At 40.1% G+C, this 27,982-nt stretch overlaps 1 pseudogene; it reads right to left on the bottom strand.

The window, feature by feature from the left end:
* Positions 1 to 1,258: 1,258 nt before the first annotated feature.
* On the bottom strand, positions 1,259 to 26,136 carry LOC112855489 (3-oxoacyl-[acyl-carrier-protein] reductase-like; annotated as a pseudogene).
* Between the last annotated feature and the right edge of the window lie 1,846 nt (positions 26,137 to 27,982).

Below are 27,982 nucleotides of genomic sequence, written 5' to 3'. Positions count from 1 at the left end.
TGCGCAGTCTACCTGGTTTTGCAGATCAATTGCTCCCTCTTCTGTTGCCAGAGTGAAGGGCACTTTCTTAAATAAATGACACCTTTTTCTTCTACCATATTTTGGGATGGTGCAATCTTGCTTCACGCTTTTGCTTAGTTTTTGCTATTTTCTTCTTCGCCTGCCCCTTAGGTGTGCCATAGACATGAGCGATGGGTGGTTTGGTTTTCTCTCCTTGCTCATCTGTACAATTTTTAGGAACATGGGTGGAGAGGGTTGAATTTCAACAGCTGCCATTGTTCTTTGGGACAGCCAAATGCATTATTTTTAGACAGTGGAAAATGCCACAGGGAAAAAAAAGCAGGCAGAGATGATAGAGCAAATCAGTATTCTACGTAGACAGGATGTAGTTACAAGTTACCTTGTGTCCCTTAAAAAGATGTGTTGAAATCCTAACCCCTAGTACCTGTGAGTCTGACTTTATTTGGAAATAGGGTCTTTGTAGATGTAGCTGAGGTCATACTGATTGGGGGAGGGGGTCCCCTAATCCAACATGACTGGTGTCCTTATAAGAAGAGGAGAAGGTACACCGATGTAAAGGGTAAACTCCAGGTGACAATGGAAGCAGAGATTCGGTGACTCATCTACAAGCCAGTATTCTGTTGGGGACCCCAGAAGCTAAGGGAAAATGTAGAACAGATTCTTGCCTTGAGCCTTGAGAGAGATCTTGACCTGGTTTGACCCCTTGATTTTGGACTTCCGGCTCCAGAACCTTGAGGGAATCTAGTTCCCTCACAGTCACCCAGCTTTAAACCACCCAGTTTGTGTTTCCTGCAGCCCTAGCCAACTAATACTGACATCAAGCAAGGGCCACTCTACTGGCTTACTTCCCAGGGAAGAGCTTTTCCCTGCGGAGGACACAGCCAGTGCAAAAGTTCTGAGACAGGAGTTTGCCTGGCAGGCTCAAGAAGCAGCAAGGAACATAAGGTGATCACGACCAACCTTAGTGTGGCCACCATTCTCACTGTGCACTTGAATCGAAACCATCGTGTTTTACATATTCCATTCACACCATGTTATTATATTAACGATCCTGCAATAAAACTGGGGGGAGGGGAAGCAGCAAGGAGGCTGGGGACAGAGCTCGCAGGGCAGCAGACTGGGGGGAACACCTGGCCACCCGCTAGGCTCGGCACCCAGAGGACTTCAGATCTGATTCCAGAAGGGCTAGAGGGCCGTTTTCAGCAGGGACAGTGCAGAGTTTCATGATGCAAACCGCCTAGCTTTCCTGTGGCGAGCAGAAGCGACGAGACGAGAGTGGAAACAAGATGGCCACCGGAGGAAAAATGGTGGCTCTTGGGGCCACAGTCGGGGTGGGAGGGGGCAGAAGTGGTGCGGGCGGGCGTAGCTGGAAAGTCAAGCCAACAATATCGCGATGGGTGGGATGTCGGGTGAGCGAGAACCAGAGGCCAGTCAGGCTGAATTTTTGGCCTGCACCGCTGACACCCTGGGGGAGATGGAGCCGGCTGGAGAGAAAGGAGAAAGACAATTTCGGGTTCGACGCGTTACGTTCGAAATGCCTTTTAGACATCCAAGTGTATAAACAGCTTCTGTTTTCTCTCTAAAGAGGATTGAAACACGTTCCCGGCGTTTCTTAAATGCACACGCCTAGGCTTTGCAAAATGCAGATGGGTCATCGCTTGAACATTTAGACGTTCGGAACAGATCCCGTGATACGCTTACCCATCCTGTTAGAGGAACGGAGGGCGCCTGTGCCAGGAATGGCTGTGGGTCGAGCCTGTGCTGCTCAGGGAGACAGACTATGCTCAGCCGGCGCTCCCGCGGCCTGTCAGTGCAGTTCCCCACAGACTCTACGCCTTTAATGGCAGCTTTTTATAGCGCAATCCAGTTTCCTCCCATGAGGAGGGAGTCGGAGGGGTGTAAGTGTTCCCTGGAGGGTCTCCATTACCCCCAGCAGGAAAGCAAGTGGTAGCAACCCATGTTGTGTGCCCCCCACAGAGAATGATCTGTGCCACCCCTTTTAGAGAGAACCTTTTCATCTAGGGGGAGCACAACAGTTAGTTAAGAGAGAGAGAGAGAGAGAGAGAGAGAGAGAGAAGGAGACCAGGATAGTTGAGCAATATTTGCATTTGGGCTAGATTGAAAGTACTCAGCAGCTGCTCTGTAAGCGGTGTTTGAGGCATTAAGGCCGCTGTGTGTGTGTTTACTATTGAACTAGGCTCTGCTTATAGAGAATTCATCATACCGAGCCCAGAGCACAAAAACAGGCTCTAAGAGAGTGGAAGACACAGGAGAGAAAGGGCATGAGGTAAGGCAGTGTCCCTGTGGAGGTCAGAGGCTGGGATCCAGTGCCCTGGGAAGGGCTGGGGTGTGACTCACTGGCAGGACAAGAAGATGGAAGGATGGGCGCAGATGTGGGGGGGCTCAGAGCAAGTTCCCAAACCAATGGCTGAAACTTTTTCTTTGAAGTAGGAAGGGAGAATGAGAATCAAGGGCTTCAGGAAACCAAAGACTTGAAATAGTCACAGCAGAGGGTGGTAGAGGGAGCTGACTTGGGGGCACCTTAGGTTTGCGGGGCATGCGGCATCCCTGCTGAAGGTGAGATTTCTCTCTGGCAGTGCCCCACAGTGCTGATGTATAAAGACAGGTAGATGCTGGTCCATTTAGCTCAGGTTTACCCAGGTAAGTATAAAAGGATAAAGGCACAAGGGAGTCCAAATGTTGGCGAGAAGACCCCAAGATTGGTTGAGCAATTTGTTAGTGGAGCCCAACTGTGATAACCATCAAAATGCCTGCGTTTTAGTGAGTTAACACTACAAACTAGATTTCACAGCCCAGTGTGGGGTCAGGTCAGTGGGACACTGACAGCACCCAGCCTGAGCACGGGGAAGGAACACCAAGTACTGTGGGTCAGACAGAAGTGGAGGCAGCATGGCCTCATCTAGCTGCAAGGGATGCTGGGAAATTGTTGGGAAAAGTTGTATGTGTATGTTGTATGTTGGGAAAAGGGGGAAAGGGGGTTTGCCAACAGCTTCAGTCTCAGCTGTTCTTGATGAGATAGACCATGGAATCCAATGGCACAAAGGAAGTGAGAAAGCCCCATGGGAGTTAGAAGAAAAAGAATCTCTTCCCACTAGAGAAAAGTATGGCAGGTTTGAAAAACAACCTGGAGTGCTGCCCAGACCTGCTGGGACAAAGCAACTGTGGGTTCTCCACTTTGGTGCGGGGAAGTTCAAAGAGACTGAGAAGCCATCAAGCAGGCTTTGGTAGATGAAAAAAGGAGGTAAAGTTTGGCATCACAGCTGCAGCCCCCAAACCAAGGAATACTCCCCACCTTTGAGATGCAGAATGACCATGTGTACATTAACACAGTTGTCCTTAGTTCTAGTCATAGACTGTCACCACAGCTTCAAGAAAATATGGCCCTTAACTTTTATAGTGTAAAAGAATTCACATGTAAGAATTCTTTAGATTTTAAAATACGTTTAAATCAATAGGTGCTGATTGGCAAAATGTAAGGCTACCCCCTGTATCCAGTGCTGTTATTAAAAATGATTCTTAGAAATGACTCCCTCTCATTCTCCCCGTATCCCTGTGAAGCACACTGAACATGTGTGTGACAGATGGAGAGGCTGAGGCTCAGAGTATTAGGACTCAGACCCAGTGCCCATGGGGGTTAAGAACTCCACTGAGCTGGGCAGGGGTCGAGGCAATTATGGATCTACGAGAGGGTCAATCTTGTGGATGGAGTGGGCAGCAGGGGCGGACAGAGAGAGATGTGCTGGAAGGTCTGGGTGGAGTACCCACCCCCATGAAGGGAAGCAAAACTCCCCCCTTCCAGGCCAGGCAGCAGAGCCTAAGCCAGTAAAAGTGGCCCTGTCACAAGTGTCACAAAGCCCAGGCAGTGCCATGAAGAGGATTGCCCATGAATATCACTATGCTGGGACATGTGTTACCCTATTAAAAAAATTGTTTTTATTTCAGGATACATCCTCACAAATCTGATTTTTATTTAGTTTTTAATTTAGTTTTCTTTTCCTTTTTATTTTAGGAGGAGGGAGGGGGAGAGAGAGAGAGAGAGAGAGAGAGAGAGAGAGAGAGAGAGAGAGAATCCTAAGTAGGCTCCACACTCAGCACGAAGTCCGATCTGGGGCTTGATCCCACAACCCTGGGATCATGACTTGAGGCAAAATCAAGAGTCCAACACTCAACCGAGCCACCCAGCTGCCTCACAAATTTGACTTTTTAAAAAATACACACAATAAGCAGGAAAACCAAAACTACGACTCACTTGTCTTTTTGACCTATCTACTGGTTCTTCTCTCTGGAGGCTCCATATTCCCAAGTAACCAGAATAGGGGATCTTTGTGAGCATTCAATCAGGCATCTATATTTTCTTTAGGTAGTGTTCTGATCTCTTAAGTAGATGTGGACACAGAAAAAACATCCATGTTTAAAGGTTAACGAATGTGTCATTGCTCACATTTGTATTCAAATACTTTTTACACTAGTTTAACAATGGTGCTGAGAGTATCCATTAACAGTGAAATGGAGACTGTAAGCCATTAATGGTTTTATGACTTCTGTGTATTACAGCCATGGAGTCTTGTAAATTTGTGTACATGTGTATAGCTCATTAAAAGTTCTACTGAATTGTAATATTCAGCCTAATATTAGGTTGTTTATAGTCAGGTCTTAAAGTAAAATCTCAGAGACAAATTAGGTCAGCTAAATTAAAACACAAGGAGGTTGTCTGAATTCTATTATATAACCTTTCTTCTTCTTAAAGGATATAATTCTCTGCATTCTTCTGAATGGAATTTTAATTTCCTTTTTCAATTAAAACACTAAAGAACACTTTTGGCTTTGTTTGCAATTTACATTAAAAAAAGGAATTCTTTACAAATCAGTGAAAAAAGAAAATGCTGCCTTTACGACCTACCATACTCTTTTTTTTTTAATGTTTATTTGTTTATTTGAGAGAGAGAGATAGCATGTGAGCATAAGTGGGGGTGGGGCAGAAAGAGAGGGAGAGGGAGAGAATCCCAAACAGGTTCCTCACTGTCAGTGCAGAGCCCAACACAGGGCTCTGTCTCGTGAACTGTGAGATCATGATCTGAGCCAATATCAAGAGTTGGATGTTTAACTGAGCCACCGAGTCCCCCCACCATGACCACATTCTTAATCCATCTAAATATTATTAATGTTTCAGAATAGGTTTATTTGTTTATTTATTTATTTATTTTAATGTTTATTTATTTTTTGAGAGAGACAGAGCATGAGTGGGGAAGGGGCAGAGAGAGGGTGAGATGCAGAATCCAAAGCAGGCTCCAGGCTCCACAGTGTCAGCACAGAGCCCGATGCGGGACTCAAACTCATGGACCTGACTGTCAGGAGATGATGACCTGAGCCGAAGTCAGATGCCTGACTGAGCCACCTATGCACACCCCAGAATAATTTTAATAACTGGATTCTAATGGCAAAAGAAATAAACAAACATTAAAAACTTTTACATGCAAGTGTGTATTTGCACAATTTGTCAGCAAGAAATCTGAAGAAATACTGATTGAATTTGTTCATTACTTCAAAATGTAATTTAATTTTAAATTAGGAATACATTCCATACTTCAAAAAGTATATATCTAAAAGGCATATAATAGAATGCTCCTTACAGCATGGTTTATAATACCTCAAACCAGAAACAACCCAAATGTCCCACAGTAGCACATAGATAATTATAGTGTGATATATCCATGCAGTGGAATATCATATAGCAATAAAAAATGAACAACTACTTACGCAGCAATGTGGATTCCTGCAGCCATAATGTGGAGGGAAAGAAACCAGTAATAAAATTATCCATATGATTCAGTATGATTCTATTTCTGTGAAGTTCCAAAAAAGGCAAAACTAATCCATGGTGTTAGACGTATGATAGTTGTTACTTTCAGGGAGGAGAAACAGGACAGTGTTTGAACAAAAGCATCCCTTCTGGGGTGCTAGTTATGTTCTATTTCCTGATTGGGGTAGTGGTTATCCAGCTATGCTATTAAAGAAAGAAGGGCTACTTTGTTATTAAAATGTGAGTGCGGCATTTATGGATTTCACTGACTGGTTCCCCAAGGGGAAAAATCAGGGATTTTACATGCTAGAAAAGAGAGGTTCATTATGGTTTTGCCAATTATGGATTGCAGCTTGTACTGAGGATTGGCCGGGAGGAGTCCCTATGGATGTACATCTTTGTGTGAAGCCCATCTTGTTCTGTAGCCCAAGAATTAGGTTGGGTGACCCTAACAGAAGTCATTCAGACTCTTGGTTGTTTATCAGCTTTGCTAGTGCACTGCTTAAAGTTTAATTATTAGCTTATTTATCAAAGTCATTTATCAGCTTGGGCTGGTTAGAACAGCATTCAGATTTGATAAATGCCAGGCAAATGTTGCAATGATTGTAAAGTTGTTCTTTCACAAGTACTTTCTAGTGGCCCTGCCTTACCCAGGGATAAAAAGTTGAACTCAAAGGATAAGACAATTATCAAGCTTTCCTATCCATATTAGGTTCAGATCAGTTTTGAGTATTGTATCAAATAGATTTTTTTGTTTTATTTATTTGTTTTATATTTAATGAGGTGTGATGTATACACAGGACAATTCTTTCTTATTAGTATACAGTTCTCTGAGATGTGACAATCACACATAGTTGTGTAACCACTGCTACCACCACCCACACAATCAAGATGCACAAAGATCCCCTCACCCATAAAAATTACCCCCTTTCCTAATTCTCAGTCATTGGAAACCCATGATTTATTTTATTTCCCTATAATTTTGCCTATTTTAGCATGTCATATGTCTTTAAAAAATTTTTTTAACATTTATTCATTTTTGGGAGACAGAGCATGAGTCGGGGAGGGGCAGAGAGAGAGAGGGAGACACAGAATCCAAAGCAGGCTCCAGGCTCCAACGAGCTGTCAGCACAGAGCCTGATGCGGGGCTCCAACCCACAAACCGTGAGATCATGACCTGAGCCGAAGTCGGCCGCTTAACCGACTGAGCCACCCAGGTGACACAATGTCATATGTCGTTTGAATCTGACTTCTTGCATACAACATGAGGCATCTGAGATTCATCCCTGTTGTTGTGTTTATCAGTAATTCAGTCCTTTTTTTTTTTAAAGTAGGTTCCATGCCCAGCACAGAGCCAAATGTGGGGCTTGAGCTCACAACCCTGAGATCAAAACCTGAGCTGAGATCAAGAGTCAGATATTTAACGGACTAAGCCACCCAGGCACCCCAGTAGTTTGTTCCTTTTTATAGCTGGGTTGTGTTCCATTATACTGATGTACCACAATGTGGTTATGACCTTTCCCCAGTTGATGACCAAACAGGAGATTTCCAGTGTTTGGTGATTATGAATAAAACGGCTTTAATCACTTGTATACAAATAAAGGTAAGTTTTCATTTCATTTGGGTAATACCTAGGAGTAGGATTATTGGGTCATATAGTAAGTATATGTTTACCTTCATAGGAAACTTACAAGCTCTTTCCCAAAGTGTCTGCCCCGTTTTGCTTTCCCACCAACAATGTGTAAGAGTAAGTTGCACTTCATCCTCACCAGCAATTGTTATTGTCCGATTCTTAGAATTTCAGCCATTCTAATAGGTGTGCGGTGGTATCTCATTGTGGTTTTGTTTTGTTTTCTCTAGTGGAAAATAATGTTGGGCATCTTTTCATTTTTTGTACTGATCTAAGTTTCTGTCTGCTATCAGAATTCTTCTACCTTAAAAACTTCCTTTAACATTTCTTATAATGTAGATCCGCTAGTAATGAATTTCCTCAATTTTTGTTTGTCTGAAAAAGCTTATATTTCTCCTTAATTTTGTAAGATATTTTCATTGGGTATATATAGCATTCAGACATGAGAGTTCTGTTCTTTCTGCACTTTAAAAATGTTCCATTGTCTCTTGGCCTGTATAGTTTCTGAGGAGAATCTACTGTAATTCTTACCTATTTTCCCTTTATCTTGTGTATTTTTCCCCCTCTGGCCTCTAAGATATTCTCTCTTTCTCTCTCTTTCTTCTTGTATTTGACTCTTTGAATATGATGTGTTTAGATGGATGGTTTTGAGGAAAGGCAGTATTTATCTTGCTTAGTATTCAACAAGCTTCTTGCATCTGTGGTTTATTTCTTTCATTATTTCTATAAAAATCTCAGCCATTCTCTCTTCAAATATTTTTTATGTCCCTTTCTCACTCTCGTCTCCTTCTGAGATTCATATTATATAGTGTTAGACTGTTTGATATTGTCTCACAGCTTTTGGATTGTCCTCTTTTTTTTTTTTTTTCCTGTTTGTGTTTTGATTTGGATAATTTCTGTTAACCTCTTTTCCAGTTGATTGATCCTTTCTTCCATGGTGTCAAGTCTTTTTTTTGAAAGTTTATTTGTTTATTTTGAGAGAGTGAGAAAGAGAGAGAGACAGTGCAAGCAGGGGGGAGAGAGAATCCCAAGCAGACTCTGTGCTGATAGCAGACTATTCTGATAACGCAGAGCCTGACATAGGGGTCAGTCTCACTAACTGTGAAATCATGACCTGAGCTGAAATTAAGAATTGGTCACTTAACCAACTAGCCACCCAGATGCCCCTGGTGTCAAGTCTTCATGAGCCTATTCAGGCATTCATCATTTGTTTTAACCATGTTTGCTTTATTCTCAATTCCTATTTGATTCTTCCTTACAGTTTTTACTTCTTTGCTGAAATTCCTCATCTTTTTTGCATATTGTCAACTTTTCCATAAATCTTTAACATATTAATTGTAGTCATTTAAAATTTCCTATCTGATACTTACAACATCCAGTCATATCTAAATCTGCCTTTGTTCATTGTGCTGTCTCTTGAAAAGAGTTTGCTCTTTCTTGACTTTTTGTCTTGTAATTTCTGGTTGAAATCCAGACATGGTGTATTGCTCAGTAAAGGCTGAAGTAAATGGTATTTGCACTGAAATAGCAATGGGAACATCTTCTTCTACTAGGCATTTAGGGTGGGAAGTTTAGTCAATATAAGCAGTAGCTTGGTTTGGTTTATCTTGTTTCTATGGTTACTCTCAGTACACCTTGGGCTTCAAAGTTCTCTGGTTTTACCTTATGCATAGATTGGGGCTGTGATGACAGAGTTTTTCTCTTGTTCCTGTTACATTCTCAGCTTTATGTTTTTCCTATGGTCCCATGCTTCAAAGAGGACATATGGAAGAAGCTAAGGACACAGAGAAGCATGAAGAATTGGGGCCATCACACTCTATCATAGGTACCAATCTCTCAGAAGTTGTATTTATTAGAATTGCTTTAGAATCTTTTTGATTCAGGATCATGATGTTTGATGAGATGTAAGTATGCTACAGCATTTTAGAACCTGTTTATATATAATTTGACAACCCTACTGATTAGAAACAGAGGTAGAAAATGCATAACTAATATTTACAAAGCACTCTTCCCTTTGCCAAATTCAGGCCATGTGAAAAGATCCTATGGTAACTTTTGTCAGATTTTGGATAACCAGTTGGCTTTTTCTTTAGTTTTATGTAAGGAACTCTCATTTATCCAGTTTTAACAGGAAGTTTAGCCAGCAAGCAAATATTGCCTTATCATCCTAGTGTATAATCTAAAGCATTTCTGTTATCTAGCATCACTTCTTCAAGAAAGTTCAGGCTTCAAGTTTCTTGGATTGGCTTCTTCTGCCTTCTGTAATATATATATATATATATATATATATATATATATATATAACTCATACATATAACATATGTTAATATATATTTTATATATTTATATATGTTATATATATAATATATATAATATATATAATATATATAATATATATAATTTCCCCAAGTGACCAATGTTGACCCATAGGCAGGGACATCTCTATGCCCCTATTCAGCAGGAAGAAGTTACAGAAAAGAAGACCTTCCACCTTCAGCAACCTTAAAGATTTAAGGGTCAAAATTGTTCACAGGGGAATGATGAGGGAAACAAAGGTAGAAAGAAATGTAGATAAAATGAAATTTCCTTATTGTGCAACCCATTGACAAATACTTGAGGCAGGCAGAGTATGATATTCTTACAGGAACTCCCAGCTGTTTTAATGTTATCATCATGATGATGAGCATAAGATCTTTATGGGAACATGTCTTAAAGAGATTAAAAAGCATAAAATAATTCATAGTATATTAAGTATCAACAAGGTTAACTCACAAAAATAAATCAGTATCTATAAGGATTAGACACAGAAATGGAAAGCATAAAGAAAAAGAGTTTAAAAAGAAGGAAGGAAGGGGAGAAAAATAGTGGTTTTGGGTATTTAGTCTTGTTATGGTGATCTTGGGTAGAAGCTGTCTACTTCAAGTATTCATCAGCTTGGTTCAAAGTACTTGGGTAGCTACTGTCAGCCATAAAGTAGTTTACTTCATCTGGATGTAAATTTAAGGCTCAGTTTGAGACAATATTCCCAGTTGTCCTCTACTATCAAATCAATTTCTATGACCTCCTTTTGCATAGGAGATAGACACATGGATCCAGAATAAACTCTTTGTAGTTTTATGACAGTATCTGTTGTTAAGACGCCTTCATAGGATCCTTTCCAGCATTGTACCAGAGAAGATTTCCAATTGGTGTCTTTTCCAATTAGTACCTAAGTTGAAGCAGTGAAGAGGTTCTAAAGGTGAAATTTTTGAAAATCCAGCTTGTACCCATGGAAGATAAGAGTAACTATTGAATTTCATTTTGACAGCACTTAGCTAGATCTGTATGATGCAAGGTCAAATCAGCGATATGTGCTAAGACTTACAGGTTCATAGTCTTCTAGTTATCGTCCCAGAAGTTTATAGTCTATGAGTTTCAGAATGGGCTGACCTGATGGCCACTAGGGGTAAAATTCTCAGCCAGGGATGTTCAAGAGTTTCAGAGAACTTGACCAATTTCAGTTTTTTCCCCTTAATTTAGAGCTTAGATTTGACTTATTTTTTATTTTTATTATTTTTATTACATTATATTTATTTATTATATCCTATTCATATTTTTGCATTGACTTGAATTATAAAATCAAATTTGTTTAAATAGGGGTACCTGAGTGGCTCAGTCAGGTAAGTGTCTGACTTTGGCTCAGGTCATGATCTCACAGTTTGTGGGTTCGAGCCCTGTGTCAGGCTCTGTGCTGACACCTCAGAGTCTGAAGCCTGCTGTGGATTCTGTGTCTCTTTCCCTGCATCTCCCTGGCTCGTGCTCTCTCTCTCTCTCTCTGTGTGTCTCAAAAATAAATAAACAGTAAAAAAATTTTTAAATAAAATAAATTAAATCTGTTTAAATAAAATAATGTTCAGCTCTAATAAATCTATAAAAATGCAGTAAATGTTTAAAACAATTAAAACATCAAAATCTTAGAGGAGAACACAGGCAGCAACCTCTTTAACCTTGGAAGTAGCAACTTCTTACTAGACATGTCTCTGGAGGCAAGGGGAAAAAAAGCAAAAATGAACTACTGGGACTTTATCAAGATAAAAATCTGCACAACAAAGGAAACAATCAACAAATTTAAAAGGCAGCCTATGTAATGGGAGAAGATATTTGCAAATGACATATCTGATAAAGGGTTAGTATCCAAAATCTGTAAAGAACTTACCAAATTCAACACCCAAAACCAAATAATCCAGTGAAGAAATGGGCAGAAGACATAAAAAGACACTTTTTCCAAAGATGAAATCCAGATGGCCAACAGATACATGAAAAGATGCTCAACATCACTCATCATCAGGGAAATACAAATCAAAACTATGATACCACCTGATACCTGTCAAAATGGCTAAAATGAACAACTCAGGCAACAACAGATATTGGCGAGGATGTGGAGAAAGAGGAACTTTTTGCACTGCTGGTGGGAATGCAAACTGGTGCAGCCACTGTGGAAAATGGAATGGAGATTTCTCAAAAAGTGAAGAATAGAACTACCCTACAACTCAGCAATTGCACTACTAGGTATTTATCCAAAGGATATAAAATACCGATTCGAGGGGGCACATACACCCCAATGTTTATAGCAGCATTATCATCCACAGCCAAATTATGGAAAGAGCACAAATGTCCATCCATTGGTGAATGGATAAAGAAAGATGTGGTATGTATGTATATACAATGGAATATTAACCAGCCATAAAAAGGAATGAAATCTTGCCATTTGCAATGTTTTGATGGAGCTAGAGTGTATTATGTGACACAAAATAAGTCAGTCAAAGATAAATATCATATGATTTCACTCATATATGGAATTTAAGAAACAAAGCAGATAAAATAGGGGAAAGGAACAAAAAGAGATGCTGGCAAACTATAAGAGATTCTTAACTATAGAGAACAAACTGAGGGTTGATGGAGGGGAGGTGCTGGGGGATGGGCTAGATGGGTGATGGATATTAAGGAGGGCACTTGTTGTGTTGAGTATTGGATGTTATGTGTAAGTGATGAATCACTAAATTCTACTCCTGAAACCAATATTACACTATATGTTAAGCAACTAGAATTTAAATAAAAATTTGAAAAAAACGTTTAAAAATGATAAATAAGAAAAATCAACACGAATCCAATGACATTTATTTATTTTTTTAAACTTTTCTTTTTAATGTTTATTTACTTTTGACAGAGAGAGAGAGACAGAGTTGAGCGGGGGAGGGGCAGAGAGAGAGGGAGACACAGAATCCGAAGCAGGCTCCAGGCTCTGAGCCGTCAGCACAGAGCCCAACGCGGGGCTCGAACCCACAAACCATGAGATCATGACCTGAGCCGAAGTCGGTTGCTCAACCGACTGAGCCACCCAGGTGCCCCAACATTTAAATATCACACTATTCCCCACAAAAGAGTTCAATGCAAAATAGGTGTTGCCTGACATTCAGTTTGTGTCTTTATCTTTATTCTCAGACAAATATTTTCTCTTAAGACTAATGCTTTAACTGTTCCTTGTAAAGATATTTAATTTATTCAATAATTCATTCATTATTTACATTATCATCTATGACTGATCATAAGCAATTAGCTATTATCTTTCTAAACTTTTAAGTTAGGAATCATTATTATATTTATTAATAAAAAATACCCTTAATTTTAAAAATGTCATTATTTCTTGTACTGTTTTTAAGTAGTTTGTTTTACTGAGTGTTTTGTGGATTAAAAATAAATAAATATTTCTATTTCCTAAGTTGATGAGATCTATGCAGCTCTTTATTATACCAGATATTAAAACCTTAAAAGTTAATCCTCATCATCATTGAAAATTTTTATAGGGGTCAATTGCACCACACTTATATTTGTAGGATATTTTGCCCAGCTGCTCAATCCGGAGTAATGCAACTCAAAGAAACCAGACTGTAAATTAGTATCTGTGTCTAACTGATACTGATACTTTTTTTTTTCAACCTGTATAATTGATCTTCCAAGGCATATGGAAAAAGAATACAATATTTAACTTTAGCAGGATTGCTAAAGTATTGGCAACCAACCAATGCCCTGTAAACACTTTTATTTTGGCAATGGTCCACAAGGTTAACTTCTAGAGAAGTTACAATGAACTTCCCAATACAATGAAACAACTCAAGACAACTAGACTATATAATTTTGAGAGAAAATATATAAATTAATACTTGTTTATAATCACTTACAAAATGTATGTATACTAAAATTGCTACAGACAATAAGGTACATACCCTTTAGAAAACACAATTGGTCACATATTGTTCTTTTTAGAAATGGTCATATAAAAATGGAAATAGACATTTGTAGCATCAATTCTTTGTTTTAAGTTTCTTTATTTTGAGAGAGAGAGAGAGCAGAGGAGGGGCAAAGAGAGAGGGAAAGAGAGAGAATCCCAAGCAGGCTCTGCACCATCAGCACAGAGCCTGATGCGGGGCTTGAACTCAAAAACTATGAGATCACAACCTGAGCTGAAGTCAGATGCTTAACTGACTGAGCCACCCAGGCACCCCCATTTTTGTTTTTTTAAGCATCAATAGGTTTGATTAGCAAATATCATCCACGTAGGTATGACTGCCAAATCACGAGCCAAACAAAGTATGTCTTTGATTCTAATCATTATTGTAACTTAATAAACTGTAAATTATATCGTGACTTGTAATCCCTATCCACTACCAGATTTTGTAATATATGGCCATTCTAACTCACAACCCTGAGATCAAGAGTCAGATGCTCAACCAAGACAGCCAGGCGCCATATATGGTGATTCCAAACCCCCCCCCCAAAAAAAAACAAAAAACAAAACAAAACAAAAAACCCCACAACACCATGTGCACACCAATAGGTTTTCCAAAGCTCCCAACAGAGATATTTTTCTTTAAATGTTCAACTACTTCATCATATCTGTGTGAACAAATCCTGGTGCAACAATACTCACTCTGATTTTCTTTCTTGTTACCTTTAGTAAGAATATGTGAAAATCCAACTAATCCTCCTTTACCAGTGCTATGCACAAACTGGCCAGAGTTGCCTTTTAAACCAAATATGTGCTATATTAACAAGAGACCTTCTTGGTTGTTGAATCATAGTCTTCATGGCAGCTTTACAAGTCAGCATGGAACCCAAGAGATTAGTATGAGCTGAGATGTCATATCTTCAGGCTTTGTTCTTGCTAAAAGGCTATCCCTGTTCATTCTAGCTGCATTTACCAAGAAATAAACTCGATCTACGTTTTTCTCCATCTCTTCAAATGTATTTTGAACCTCATGTTTTTTGGCAGCATCATAGCTAAATACCAAAAGATCTCCACCAAGGTCACCAGGGCCAGTGGCTTTGGCCACTTCCAGATTCCTGGAAATGATGGCCAATCAGTAGCGTTTCTGGGCCATTAATCGGGCCACTGCCCTGCCAATGCTCTGGGAGCCTCCTGTGCATCTTGGACCTGTCCATCTTGCACCCTGTCCATCTTGGACCTCAGAGTCACAAACTCAGAGGGAAGAGGTCTAGGAGTGGCAGCTCCCTTCCAGATTCCCTCGGTTCTAAAAAAGCCAAAGTGCCACAAAAAGCTACCATTGTACACCTCCTCCTACTGCCACCCCAATATAAAGTTTTTGATAGTTGCATTTTACCTCTACTTTTCTCGGAAACTGTGGTGAGTAGGAGCAATAAGATTTTTGATTAAACGAGAACACCTTATCAAGTTCCTTTATGACTGTCCCAGTACCTAGGGAGTAGGCATGGTATCCCCCAGGTGGGAAAATTACTGTCTAACAATTTGTGTAGTTATTTCAGTGCTCGGAGAAGCTTTTCTGCTAGAGAAGTCTTCACCATCCAGAGAATTTATAAATGATCCCAAGTACATATTCATAATCTTGTGACTTGGGTAACTGGATAAAGCCCATCTTTATGTGTTCAAAAGTCCTCTGGGATATGGCTCAGACCCATATGTATCCCACTTTTTAAGTTTTATTTTTTCCTGGGTTATGATGGTACAGATGAGGCCTAAGCCCTCCACATCTCTAGCTACCAGTGAGAAATTTCCCCACAAACTCTTATTCATGGTGGAAGCAGTATTTTTACATTTTGGTCAAACTTTACCTCGTTTTTTGGGTGCAACCACATGGCCATCTTAGCTGCATTAGAAACCATTGAAATGGACAGAACAACTTTATTTTAGCAAATGTTTCTTTTGTTTCTCAATCTGAGGCTGAATATCCTATGTCTGAAACAGACCTTATGCATAAATATATTCATTTTCTTACATTCGTCTCATCATAAATGAGTTCTCTCAGCAAGGCCAAAAGTGCCACTTATTTTGTTTAATGATCTGCCAGTGCATTCCCTTCATCTTCTTTTTTTTTTTTTTAATGTTTATTTATTTATTTTGAGACAGAGAACAAACATGAGTCAGGGAGGGGCAGAGGAGAGAGAGTCCCAAGCAGGCTCCATGCTGTCAGCGCAGAGACTGACTTGGGGCTCAGTCTCATAAGCCATGAGATCATGACTTGAGCCAAAATCAAGATTTGGATGCTTAACAGACTGAGTCACCCCAGGTACCCCACCCTTTCCCCTTCTTTATAATTGCTCTTACTATGTGCCTTAATGGCTATTAATTCCACCACTTGGGCTGACCCAGCTTTGGTCAGTTTTATACAAACTCTTACACAGTTTTATGTAGTCTCTGTCTAACCTCGATGGTATTGACCTCAATCATTTAAAAAGAGCATTTGTTCTGGTTGCCTGTGTGGCTCAGTTGGTTAAGCATCTAACTTCAGCTCAGGTCATGGTCTTGTGGTTCATGGGTTTGAGCCCCGTGTTGGACTCTGTGCTGACAGCTCAGAGCCAGGAGTTTGCTTTAGATTCTGTGTCTGCCTCTCTCTCTGCCCCTCCCCCGCTTGCTTTTTGTCTGTCTCTCAAAAATAAATAAACGTTCAAAAAAAGTTAAAAACAAAACAAGGAACATTTGTTCCCCATTCCATAGGGTAACATCAACTCAATCTTCCTCTTGGACATTCAATTTTACAGTTGCTGTTATATAGACATGAGGGTCTCCTTCATCAAGTAGTGGAAGCAACATGGCAGGATTAAGATTATAACAATGACAAATGGTCACACAAGAGACAAACAATAGGGGTCAGTCCTAGTTAATCGGTTGGCTGAGCAATGCTGGATGTTGCTTGTTAGTAATCAGGACTGAACAGCATGTAGAACCCATGAAGTTAGTGGTGTGGCAAGGATGTATCCACAGATGCATCTACCAGTTTTGCATCCGTGATCATGGCACATAACAGGAAGGAAGACACTAGCCATTGAATCTAGAAAAATATGTGAACAGAAAGTGGTTCTTCCCATGTTGTTGAGCCAAAGCCTCTATAATTGATACCTTCCTGCCAACCCTTTTTTTGCTTCAGCACAAGGAAATGTACAGAAAAGACATAAGATGTGCTTTTTCTGTTTTTGTTTGTTTGTTTGTTTTTGTTTTTATTCCAGTAGACCTGGGGTTGCAGGCTCCTGTAATTTAGATTTCAAAATGACAAAGTCAGTTCCAGCTTTTCAACTAAATTCTGGTCACCTATTTTTGGTTAAGTTCTTGAAGGAGTCAAGTTAGTCTGGAAAAGTTGGGAATCCATAGCCTAAACTTAATACCTGTTAAGTTTTGCAAATCTTACCAATTTCTATCTGGTTGTTGGGTTTAGATTTTGCTGGACCATCTAATCCAATTTTGGGGTAGAGTGCTCTCTTTGGTGGAGAAGTCACCTCCTAACTAATGTACTACCTTTTGGCAAAATTGTGAATTTTCTTTAATGCTTAACCATATTCAGCCACTTGCTCTTTCAAGAGGTAGACTGAATCCTTGTTTTCCAGGAGAGGTAAGTATGAGGTAACGTCTTCAATATTGAATGAAATCTTAACTTTTTAGGAGTGTTACCTTTTTAAAATAATTACTTAAAGAATAAAAAAACAAAAAAACCATAAAGGTTCCTGTGTGAATCCCCAAGGCATTACTGCCCAAATATATTGTTAGTCTGTTCCAAATAAAGGAAAACCTATCAACTGTCTTTATTTACAGAAATGCTAATGAAGATGAGCCAGGCCACTACTGTGAACTATTTTCCTGTTAAGTGGAACTGAAGAGAGAAGAACATTAGCATTAGGCACTCTGGAAACCTAAGAATGACTCACTGAATGGCTCTTAAGTCTTGCAGAAACTGATATCGCTTTCCACTAGGTTTGTAGGAAGGCCATGCTTAGACTTGTACAAAGAATTTTATGTTGTTGCTGTTGTTGTTGTTGTTGTTCTGAGGATCTATGACTGGTTTATTCCTTGAATACCTTCTGATTTCAGAAGACATTAGAATGGCTTAGAAGGATACACCTGTATCTCTATAGGTTCTGTTCTCAGCATTTTCCTTCCATCAATAGAGCTTTTGTTCACAGATTGCAATGTACCAGTTGAAGTAAGGGCTCTAAAGTTCCAAAAGTCATTGTCTAGGACAGTTTAAGAAAGTTAAAGGCACAAACAGCATGCTGTGAAATTGTGTTTCTAGTGATTCTTTATTTTCTAAGAATAATCTTTCCAGTGAGCAGTTAATCTGACAGCTGCATTTATATAAAAGGCTTCTGCCAGGTAGTTGAAAGGTATGGGAGCACAAAGGAGTAATCAGTGTTGTTCTGTTGGTCTTAATATGGTAGCCAAAGGCTCAATATGTGTAGAAAAGGAAGTGGGTTTTAAATACCTACTGTAACACATCAATTTATCTGACTGGTTGTTGTAATGCAGTGTGGCTCAGGATAGAAAGGGTAGCACTTATGTCAACTAGGAATTGGCCTTTTTGTCCCTTTATGTTTACAGAGGTGTAGGCAGGGTCCTAACAATGCCCCCTTGCTCCAGGAGTCCTAGTGCTGGTTATAGAATCAAACATTAATGTAGGTGCTGCCAAGAAGGGATTTCATAGTTGTAATTAAAGTTCCAAGTCAGATGACATTAAGATTCAGAGGTTATCTGCATGTACCTCATCTAATCACAAGTCCTTAAAAGCAGAGGACTTTTTCCAGCTGATGGGAGAGGAGTAAGGTAGAAGACAAAGGTAAAAAGGGAAGTCAGAGAAATTCCAAGAATGAGAAGGAATCCAGGTGCTAAGGCTGGTGCAAAGATGGAGAGGCCACATGTGAAGGAGTGTGGAAAGCCAGTCCCTGGTCCCTGACTGACAACCAGAAAGAGAACCAGGACCTCAGTTCCTACCACTGCATAGAACTGAATTCTAACAGCTTCCTGAATAAGCTCTGAAGTAGATTCTTCCTCTGAACCTTCATATAAAAACCCAGCCTGGCCATCACCTTGGTTTCAGCCTTGTGAGACCCTGAACAGAGAGCCCAGGTGAGCCAACTGCGTTCTGACCTACAGAGCTGTGGAATAATAAATGGGTATTGTTTTAAGTTGCTAGGTTTGTGATAATTTGTTAAGCATCAAAAGGAAATGAATACAATAATTTTTCTGAAAGAGGAAAACAGGAAGCATAGCTGAGCACTTTTATGGCCTTTGGAATTAAGTCTGTGGAGCTCTTTTGGTTTCAACTAGCATTTTGTTTTCAAGACAAGCCCAGTATGGAAGCAGAAACCTGATATTTTGCCCCACCTCCACAATGACATGTCATGGTCAGGAAGAATACCACATAATTCACTCTGAGATAAACCAAAAAAAGCAAGGTCTTAACCTTTTATTCTAGCCCCGTCAATAGATAAAATATCAAGCATGTCCCACAAAACTACTGTGATGTTTATGAATATGACAATCAATGAGAAACATGTGAGCAAGTTTCTGGTTTCTCACCAGAAACAGACAGGTGTTGTATACGGGGCGGCCTTGGCAATATTGCAAGAGTTTTGTATGTGTTGGGGGGATTTGTTTTTGTTGTTCTTTTAAACTTTTGTGCTTTATATTTAATGAGTAAATGCTTCTGAAGTCTGACCCCCTTGCTCTTTCCCTATAAACTTGGCCTTTTCTTTCCCCAATACTTTTGCCTCTGAATCTTCCTTTGATACTGGACACATTTTCTTTTTCAAAGTCCCTGCTGTTGGCAGTATCTCCATCTATTTTTTTCACCATTTTAGACTTTATTCTGGATTAACTGAGAACAAGAATTCTCACATGTCTATTGTCCCTGGGGTTCAGGTTTGGTGTTAGCTCCCTAGATTGGAGGGCCACGGATTTCTTTCCTTTTCTATATTCTTCATCTCTAAGTGTTCTCTGATAATGTCCTACTCTCTTTGGCAGTTCCTCTAAGTTTGTGATCCACCCAATTTCTTCTTATTGATGTAGCAACTTGGGGACTCAATTCTATCATGACTTCTTCAGATTTCTGGTTTGCTTCCTTGGCTATAGCTGACTCATAATAAGTAGTTTTATTGAAATGTAATTCATACACCAGACAATTTATCCATTTAAAGGGTATGATTAAATTTGCATTCATATATTCATGGAGTTGTATGTCTATCACCACAACCCATTTTAGAACATTTTCATTGTCTCGAAAAGAAACTGCATCCCTTAGCTATTACCCCTCTCCCAGCCCTTAGCAACCACTAACCTACTTTCTATCTATAAAGATTTGACAATTTTGGACATTTCATATAAATAAAATCATACAATGTGTGGTTCTTTGTGACTGGCTTCTTTCAGTTAGCAAACGTTAATCCATATTGTAGCATGTAACAGTGCTTGATTTAATCTATTTGCCAAAAAAATTGCATTGTACAAATGTACCACATTTCATTTATCCACTCAACAACTGGTAGACATTTGAGTTGTTTCTACTTTTTGGCTACTATAAATAATGCTGCTATGAACATCAGTATACAAGTATTTGTGTAAATATATGTTTTTATTTCTCTTGGGTATACATGTAGGAGTGGAATTACTGGGTCATACGGTAACTATTTAAGGAACTGCCAGACTGTTCTCCAAAGCGGCTGCACTATTCTACATTCTTACCAGTAGTGTCTTAAGTTATGAAATTGGGAATTGGAAATCCTACAACTCTGTTCTTTTTTCAATATTTTTGGGTTATTTTGGGTCTCTTGAATTTCCTTAAGAATTTCAGAATCAGCTTGTCAGTTTCTGAAAATAAGCTTAGATTTATTATTTTCTGAAATCAGCTGAGATTTTCATAGGGATTACATTATTTCGACAGATCAATCTGGGGAATATTGCCATATTAACAATATTACGTTTTTTAATCTATAAACATGGGAAGTCTTTCCATTTTTTTAGGTCTCCTTTAATTATTTTCTTTCTTTTTAAAAAATGTTTATTTTTGAGGTGCCTGGGTGACTCGGTTGAGTGTCCAACTTCGGCTCAGGTCATGATCTCACAGTTCCTGGGTTTGAGCCCCACTTCGGGCTCTGTGCTGACAGCTCAGAGCCTGGAGCCATTCAGATTGTGTCTCCCTTTCTCTCTGCCCCTCCCCCACTCACGCTCTGTCTCTCTCTTTTTTTTAATAAAAAAACTATTTTTTAACGTTTATTTGTTATTGAGAGACAGAGAGAGACAGAACGTGAGCAGGGGAGGGTCAGAGAAAGAGGGAGACACAGAATCCGAAGGAGCTCCAGGCTCTGAGCTGTCAGCACAGAGCCCGACAAGGGGCTCGAACTCACAAACTGCAAGATCATGACCTGAGCTGAAGCCTGTTGCTTAACTGACTGAGCCACTCAGGCGCCCCTGTCTCTCTTTCAAAGATAAGTAAACATTAAAAAAAATATTTATTTTTGAGAGAGAGGGAGAGAGAGCAAGAAAATGTGCACAAGAGAGCATGTGAGTGGGGGAGGGGCAGAGAGTGAAGGGGACAGAATATCTGAAGCAGGCTCTGTGCTGACAGCAGAGAGCCTGATGTGGGGCTTGAACACACAAACCACGAGATCATGACCTGAGCCAAAGTAGAATGCTTAACTGACACAGCCATCTAGGCAACCCTTCCTTAATTTCTTTCAACAATGTTTTGTAGTTTCCAGAGTACAAATTATGCACTATTTGGTTAAATGTCTTCCTAAGTATTTGCATTAATTTTGATGCTCTTAATAGATGGAATTATTTTCCTAATTTTATTTTTGGATCATTCACTGATGGTATATAGAAGTACAGGAGCACCTGGGTGGCTCACTCTGTTAGGCAGAAGACTTTGGCTCAGGTCATGATCTTGTGGTTCACAAGTTCAAGCCCTACATCAGGCTCTGTGCTGACAGTTCAGAGCCTGGAGCCTGCTTCAGATTCTGTGTCTCACTCTCTGTTCCTCCCCTGTTCATTCTCAGTCTCTGTCTCTCAAAAATAAATAAACATTAAAAAAATTTTTTGAAAAGAAGGACAATTGATTTTTGCATATTGATTCTGTATCTTGAGACTTTGCTGCACTCATTTATTGGTTCTAATATTAATTTTTTTTCATGAACTCTTTCAGAAATACAAGATCATACCATCTTCAGATAGTGATAGTTTCATTTCTTTCTTTTAATTTTGAAGCCTTTTATTTCATTTTCTTGCCTAGTTGCCTTGGCTAGAACCTCCAGTACAAGGTTGAATAAAAGTGAAAAAAAACAAACATCTTACCTCATTCCTGATCTTAGGGAGAAAGCATTCAGTCTTTTCCAACTTAGTATGATATTAGCTATGAGATTTTCATAGATGCCCTTTATCAGGTTTAAGAAGTTCCCCTTTATTCCTAGTTTTTAGAGCATTCTCTTTTTTTAGATAATGAAATAGTATTGAATTCTGCTGAATGATTTTTCCACATCTATTACAATTATCATTTGTTTCATCTTTTATTCTTTGATGTGGTATATTACAGTAATTGTTAGATATTTTTGAAAATATTTATTTATTTATTTTTGAGAGAGAAAGAGAGAGAGGGTGGGGGTGGGGAAGAGAGAGAGGGAGACAAAGAATCTGAAACAGGCTCTATGCTGTCAGCACAGAGCCTGATGCAGGGCTTGAACTCACCAACCCTGAGATCATGACCTTAGTGGAAGTCAGATGCTTAACTGACTGAGCCACCCAGGTGCTCCAATAATTGTTGGATATTAAGCCAACATTACATTCCTGGGATAAATCCTGCTTGGTCATGGTGTATAATCCTTTCTATACGTTGCTTGATTCCTTTTACTAGTAATTTGTTCAGGATTTTTGCATGTGTACTCATAAAAGATATTGGTCTCTAGTTTTTGTTTGTTTGTTTTTTCCCTTGTAATATCTTTGGCTAATACTGACCTCATAGAATGAGTTGGGAAGTGTATCCTCCTCTTCTGTTTTTTGGAAGTTGTATGAAAGATCAGACCCCATTAAATGGTAGAATTCACTAGTGAAACCATCTGATCCTGGTCTCTGTGGGAAGTACTTTTTTTTCTCAGTTACTAATTCAATCTCTTTTCTTTATATACGTATATTTGGATTATATATATATTTTTTTCTTGAGTCAATTTTGGTAGTCTGGGTCTTTCTAGGAATTTTTCCACTTCATCTAAGTTAATCTAAGTTGTTGGCACACAAGTTTTTTATAGTATTCCCTCACAATTATTTTTTATTTATGTATAGTGGTAGTAATGTCTTCTCTTTTATTTCTGGTTTCAGTAATTCTATTCTCTTTTATTCTGGAGCAATCTAGTTAAAGGTTGGTCTATTCTGTTTGTGGAATGATCTAACTTTTGGTTGTATTGATTTTCTCTATAGCTTTTCTGTTCTCTATTTTATCAAATTCTTCTCCAATTCTTATTCCTTTCTTCCTTCTGCTTGCTTTGGGTTATTTTGCTCTTCTTTTCCAGTGTCTCCAGATGGGAGGTTATGTTATTGATCTGAGATTTTTTTCTTTTCTAACATAGGTGTTTACAATTTTAAAGTTCCCTCTAAGCACTGATATAGTTGTACCTTATAAGTATATGCCTGACTTTTTTTTAAGTTCATGCAGCCTGAATTTTATTGTGTTATTGTAGTAAAATATACATAACATTTATCTTTTTAAAAAATTTATTTATTTAAATTCAATTCATTAATACACAGTATAGTACTGGTTTCAGGAGTAGAATTTAGTGATTCATCACTTACATATAACACCCAGTGCTCATCCAAACAAGTGCCCTCCTTAATGCCCATCACCATTTAGCCCATTCCTCCACCCACTTCCCCTTCAGCAACCCTGTTTGTTGTCTGTATTTGAGTCTCTTTGCCTCCCTCTCTGTTTTTATCTTATTTTTTCCTTCCCTTCCCTTATGTTCATCTGTTGTGTTTCTTAAATTCCACATATGAGTGAAATCATATGATATTTGTCTTTCTCTTCCTGACTTATTTCACTTAGCATAATACACTCTACTTCCATCCATGTTGTTGCAAATGGAAAGATTTCATTCTTTTAGTTTTTTAAGTTTATTTATCTATTTTGAGAGAAATAAAGAATGAGTGGATGAGGGACAGATAAAGAGAGGGACAGAGGATCCAAAGCAGGCTCTGTGCTGACAGCAGACAAGCCAAGGCAGGGCTCAAACTCACCAACTGTGAGATCATGACCTGAGCTGAAGTGGGTCATTCAACTGACTGAGTCACCCAGGCTCCCCAAGATTTCATTCTTTTTGATTGCTGAGTAATATTCCATTGTATGTATATACCACATCTTCTTTTTTTTTTTTAATTTTTTTTTCAACGTTTTTTATTTATTTTTGGGACAGAGAGAGACAGAGCATGAACGGGGGAGGGGCAGAGAGAGAGGGAGACACAGAATCGGAAACAGAATACCACATCTTCTTTATCCATTCATCAGTTGATGGACATCTGGGCCCTTTCCATAATTTGGCTATTGTCGATAGTGCTGCTATAAACTTTGGGGTGCATGTGCCACTTCAAATCAGTATTTTTGTATCCTTTGGATAAATACCTAGTAGTGCTATTGCTTGGTCGTGGGGTAGTTCTATTCTTAATTTTTTAAGGAAACTCCATACTGTTTTCCAGAGTGGCTGCACCAGTTTGCATTCCCACCAGCAGGGAAAAGGTTGGGAAAGAGTTCCCCTTTCTCTGCATCCTAACATCTGCTGTTTCTTGAGTTGTTCATTTTAGCCATTCTGACAAGTGTGAGGTGGTATCTCATTGTGGTTTTGATTTGTATTTCTTTGATGATGACTGATGTTGAGCACCTTTTCATGTGGCTATTAGCCATCTGGATGGCATTTGGAAAAATGTGTAGTCATGTCTTCTGCTCATTTCTTCATTGCATTATTTGTCTTTTGGGTGTTCAGTTTGGTAAGTTCTTTACAGATTTTGGATACTAATCCTTTATCATATATGTCATTTGCAAATATTCTCCCATTCTGTAGGTTACCTTTTAGTTCACCATTCTTTTTGATGGCTGAGTAATATTCTATTGTATATCTATATATCACTTCTTCTTTATCCATTCATCAGTCAATGGGCATTTGGGCTCTCTCCATAGTTCGGCTATTACATGACTCTACAGGCCCACTGGGCTCAGCTGGGCTCTGATGTGCTCTAAGGGTCTCTTATCTTCTTTTTTTCCTTTCCTTTCCTTTCCTTTCCTTTCCTTTCCTTTCCTTTCTTTTCCTTTCCTTTTTAAAATACATATAGAGAGGGAGCATGAGTGGGGGAGAGGGGCATGGGTGAGAGAGAGAGAATCCTAAGCAGGCTTGGGATTTGTGGAGCCCCACTTGAGGGGGATCAGGAACTGAGTTGAAAGCAAGAGTCAGACACTCAATGAACTGAGCTACCCAGGCGCCCCTAGGGTCTCTTATCTTGTGACTAGCAGTGACTGGGACATGTGCTTCTCATGGTGAATGGCCAGAGCCCACGCACTGAGCCAAACTGCACAAGCTCATTCAAAGCCTTTGCATTTGCTCATAATCTGAATAACCACAGATGACAAGATTGCTTTCACATCTGTTAAGAACTATAGTTTTGGTGAGAGATGTGGCAGCAGGGTTTGAATGTGTAGTGATTTTCAGCAAAGGGCCTGCCTTAACCCAAAGCAGTTTTTGGTCCTTTCTCTCCTTGAAGTAGGGACGAGCTCCACTTCTTCTATGCCTGCATCTCTGGCCTCCTATATAGTAGGGTCTGGCTCACCATGGGAAGTAGATATTTGGTGTCAAATAGATTTATGTTCTGAGGCATTTTCCTTCCCAAATATCCTTACATCATCAGAATGCAGATGGGACCTGGCCCAAGAACTCCTGGTATCGATGACACCAGCCAATATTTTAGATAAACCTTTTCCTTGCATCAGCAATGGCAGCTTCATCTGACTTTATAGGGAATGAGTGGGGTTTCAATTAATGCCCATAAATCACACTGCCTGCATCAGACTTCTCTTTTTTGATTCCTCAATATATTGTGGACTCATCAAAAGGGCTCAGCTAAGACTTGGTAAGTGAGTCTCATGTGACCAGACTCAAAACGGGGCAGCTCAGTGTGACCCTGAACACACAGTGACAGGCCCTTGCCCTACAGTGCTCGGCCATGTGGACCCCACCAGGTTGTGCTTTTGGCTTCACCTCCCAGGGTAGCCTCATGTCTTGTTATTCCCCAGTGGCAGCAGACTATGGGGACACAGTACAGCCCTGTGGCACTTCCAAGCTCCTTCATGTTATCCATGTTCTCATCCCATGCACATCCCTCCCTACAGCCTCTACAGCACAGGACTCCTAAACACATTTGGATGAGGCTGGGTGTGCCAGGCTCACAGACCCCTAAGGACATCTCCAAACAAAGGGAGGGCATTGGATGGAAAATGTGGCCAGAGCTGGCTGTGAGTTACAGGTTTAGGCCCCAGCAGCACTAGGCAGAGATCCTAGCCTACTCTGGGAGAAATAAAATGGATTTCTGGCCTTGTCCCAGACACAACAACCAGCACTGAATTGTGGCAGTTATTACCCTTTAGCTTTCCAGGCAGCTCCCACCTGTCTGGAAAACTGGCCAAGCTTCATCTATGCTGTACCCGGGGGCCTCTCCCCCCCCCCATGATAAGCATCTATATCTGTTGCACATGAAGGGGCATCTGGAGGCCACATCCTTGGAGCATCTCTACTCACAGCACCAGAGATTGCTGGGTGTGGCCAGTCTGGGGCAGCCAGGGGCAAGAAGTACCATCCATGCAACTGGGAAGGCCCAGGTTAGACACTGAGCACTGAGACCACAATAGAACTCTTACCCCATTTGACAACATGGCTGCCTTCTGAAATTTCTGCCTGCAAAATTTTGCATAAGCTTATTGAGGTTGTGCTTTTCCTTCCCTACCTTTTTATCTTTGTGTCCTGCTTTCCTGGTTTGCCTGTTTTTTATTTAAACACTAATGACCACACCCCCAACCCTACCCCATCATATCAAACACATTAAAATGTTCCCATCTCCAACATCAAATGCAATTTTTATCTTACTATATATCAGTTGAATTACAATCGACTATTTGACATTAAAAATACATGTTATAGATATTTAACTAAAATTAATGTTGATCTTGTTATTTTCTTTCAGAAGTTGGAATCAATACTCTCCCCTTCCACACCCTCCTCAGGCTGCAGGCCCTTGGAAAGCTGGTACTTGTGCTTAGCCTTCTGGGCCCTCCAGTGGGACTTGCAATGTGCTGTCATCCAGCCCTGGAGAAGGGCTGACAGTTGGTTGTTCCAGTCTCTGCACTGTCACAGAATCCTGGGGTACCCTGAAGGCAGATTTCCAGAGAACTTACTCCCATGGGAGTTTGCAGTTGCAATGTTCCTCCAACTGCAAGTTTACTTATTCAGCAATCAGAATTCATTCACATTGTGTGCGATCCTAATGCCGATGTCTGTTTTATTCCTGACCCTGTCCCTGAATTGGGAGCCTGGAGTAAAGCAGGCCAGGTATGTCAAGTCTCATCCCCATGTAGATGACCTCCTGACAGCCAGGTGGGCCAAGGGCAGAGTGGCTAGCCTTTCTGTGTCACGTCCAGATCACCAGTTGTCCCCTATAAGACTGGGATCCCCAGGGAATCTTCCACCTGAGTGCCATGGGTGCCAGGATGCCGATCCTGAAAGACAGGTGGAAAAAGCAGAAACCAGGCAGGAAAGCAGAAGTAGAAGTGACAGACTGAAGCACCACAGGGTGATCCAGACCAGGTGCCCCTGCTGGGCTGCAGTGTATGCATTGCAAAGCTTGCTCTTGGGGCCTGCCCATAGCAGCCATGGCTGCAAGCGGCTCTGGACAGAAGTTGCTCACGTAAAAGGTGATAGGTCCGTGTTCCACCTGCATGGGTAGGTCAGAGGGCTGCAGGTCTTCTGAAAACATAAGTCACATCTCAGGGAGCACATAGCTTTTATGCACAGGATAACCAATGAAATGGTTGGGCTGGACTCTTGGATTATTATTGGCAAAGTGGCAAACGCATTGTATTTATGTTGGAGATGATTATGGAAAGAGTGCATGATTTAAGCTGTGGGATTTTGTGTTTCTCTTGTCCAATTCC

The sequence above is a fragment of the Puma concolor genome, chromosome B3 (genome assembly GCF_028749965.1).
Source record: "Puma concolor isolate L17-30 chromosome B3, mPumCon1.1.hap2, whole genome shotgun sequence".
In the NCBI taxonomy this organism is placed as follows: Eukaryota; Metazoa; Chordata; class Mammalia; order Carnivora; family Felidae; genus Puma; species Puma concolor.
The sequence above is the reverse complement of the archived record's forward strand: the minus strand, read 5'-3'. Positions and strand labels throughout refer to the sequence as shown.